This window comes from Penaeus vannamei, chromosome 24 (genome assembly GCF_042767895.1).
Source record: "Penaeus vannamei isolate JL-2024 chromosome 24, ASM4276789v1, whole genome shotgun sequence".
NCBI classification, from domain to species: domain Eukaryota; kingdom Metazoa; phylum Arthropoda; class Malacostraca; order Decapoda; family Penaeidae; genus Penaeus; species Penaeus vannamei.
The window spans coordinates 22081338-22084020 of record NC_091572.1 but is presented as its reverse complement, the minus strand read 5'-3'; the positions used below and the strand labels follow the sequence as shown (position 1 = coordinate 22084020).

The 2683-nt window shown below is 33.3% G+C and overlaps 1 protein-coding gene across 2 annotated transcripts in view; it reads right to left on the bottom strand.

The window, feature by feature from the left end:
- Positions 1-300: 300 nt before the first annotated feature.
- Zip48C (Zinc/iron regulated transporter-related protein 48C) overlaps positions 301-2683 on the bottom strand; it is a 53560-nt gene continuing 51177 nt past the window's right edge. For both annotated transcript variants that reach the window (XM_070138505.1, XM_070138506.1), the window contains one exon: positions 301-2683. This exon is cut by the window's right edge and continues 2062 nt beyond it. The gene's annotated coding sequence lies outside the window, so the exon portion shown is untranslated.

The window sequence follows — 2683 nt, the reverse complement described above, 5'->3', positions numbered from 1 at the left end:
TGATGTAATCCAGTTCAATATGTAATGTCATAATACAATGCATCATTTTTGTTCCAGTAAAGCGAGAGTGCGGAGGGGTGAAAACCGCTGATACAGCGGTAATAAGACTTGCGGTTCTGGCCTCGCGTGCTGTCTTAACATTTCATTGCGGGAGTTTATATTACCGTGGGTAATTCTGCACTCATATACGAATATAAAACTAACCATAGCTCATTTTCAACCACTCTGACCCAAAATCCCCCCCCCCTCTCCACGCCAGGGACGGTTGCCTCAAAAACCAGGGTAAAAATATAAACTTCATTCTTCCCTTTGGATTTAATATAAGTTTCAACCCTACAAGTTCCAGTTTTCCAATCCTACTGTATAAATTATCATCCATTGGCATGGCAGTAATAAGTCACAAAAAAAGAATTATCACATTCTTGTCATCTTACAACATTTTAAAGTGATAGACAATGCTTAGCTTTTCAATATATATGGACACATACTGAACATGCAGAGGAATGAACACATATTACAGTAATAAAAAAATATAGTCATTATCATAAAGCAAACAAATGATTCTTACAAACTATACAGGTTCATGTTAATTTTCAAAGTAAATCTAACTGCCTTACACACAATGTTTACAAAACATAAAGGAGGTACTATATCAAACTGAAAATCTCTTGGGCTCCAGATATCAGCTTAAAGGAAGCATCTGGTTGAAATATTTGAAAGAATAATATATTATGGAAAAAGAAAATACTGAAAAATGGTGTGTGGTTGATAATTTACCATATGAAGTATCTGTATACAATTATGAATAATAATGGAGATATAATAGGCTTATGTATCCCCCATGCCCTTTCCTCTCATCCTAGCATACATATACAATAAACAAGTGAAATTTCACAAAAATAAACTAAATATGTGTTTTAAAGTATATTCTTATATATCTGGAAGGGGAGGAGTGCAAAAGATACCTTTGGTAACAAACAGTGAATGCTCAGTGCCACACTAGCCTCACAAACTGAATGTTGCTCTGTTTTCTAATCTAGGTTTTTTATGCATTTTTCCAACATGGGTAAATCTAGAAAGCTATATCTAACTAGACTGAAGAATGTAAGAAGGGCTACCAGCATCAAGACCACCCAGAAAATTGAGGGAGTAGAGAGAAGTGAGGGAGAAGGGAGCGCCTGTCACTTGCTCAGTGCCACCTGTCACAAGTGAGCAATCAACTGCATCTCCACTCCATTCATCACTGCTACCCATCCCATCTTATGAGGAATTTCATGTGAATATCCATACCTAATAGACTACCTTAGAATGCAATATTGGGTTCAAAAAGAGTAGTTTATTTTTGTGACCCTATTTGGGAGACATGAAAAGTCAGAGGAAAGTCTTGAAAGACATGACAGAGAAAACACTCTGCAAGAAAAAGGAAAATCACAACAAAATCACTAGATTATGAAGCAGGAGGATACCGATAAAACTTGGTGACAAAGACAAAGGAGGTGCCTTCTGATACCCTTCCCCAAGTGAATGGTAGGCTGACTTTATAAGGTGGGGCCAATTACCTAATCATAATTCGGAAAGCAAAAGAAAACATGATTACTTTTTTGGCTTCTATGATAATGCAAATAATGTTTGACCTTTATGTTAAGGTAAAGAGATAAACATCTTTGAGATTTGAATTCTCAAAAAGTCATTTTCAACAATATAAATCAAAATGACTGCTGTTATTGAAATAAAATTCCTTGGGAGGTCTTGCTGGAAAGAGCAGATGGTCTCCTACAATTTCTTTGAGGAAAATAGTTTTTAAAAAATCAAAATTGAAGGAATGTATGGACTTGTAAGAAAAAATCAAGATAGTTGAAAATTATGTAAAAGAATAAATAAATAAAAAAAAGAGAGAAATCCAAATTCAGGAGATGCTGAACACAAAAGGCAAAGGTTACTGTATAAACATAATGAAATTTTGTTATGAATTAAACAAGATATATCTTTAAAGTTTAATTTAAAAAAGAAAAAAGAAAAAAAAATCACTCCTACAATTTTTTATCAAATTGTTTCAGATTATGAGAATATGTACACTACTTGAGGTTAATAACATAAAAAGAAAAATATCCACTCATAATTAATATAGTTGGATATCAACCAGATGCCCCCATAATTACATCTTGTGACCCTCCTAACCATTTTTCTATTGGTGCTAAACTCACTGATATCTTGATAATCATTGCAGTTTGTATCTCAATGTATTTTTCTAATCCGATAATATAATTATCAAAAACTTTTTTTTTCTACAAAATCGTGCACCGATTTTGTAGCCGCCCGGAATCTTTTATTTCTGGCTTCAAAATATACCGGCGGTAATGGGTTAACCTGCACATAAGGTTTTCATGCATAACTTTATTATATCACTTATTCAAAGATGGCAGTTATATGTATATGCTTTATACCAATCTTCTTTACTCCTTGAACATATAAAATAAGCTATTACTCTGTGTCATATTAACATAAGAACCTGAACAATAAATAATAAACACAAAAATCAAAATATTGATAATTCTACAGTCACACAAAATCAATAGCCTAAGCACTTTCCTTCACCTACAAACAAAGATCTAATTATAAGTCTGTTATAAAGGTATCACTTGCTTTCAGTATGACTGTGAATGACTTCAAAGGAAAGAAAGAG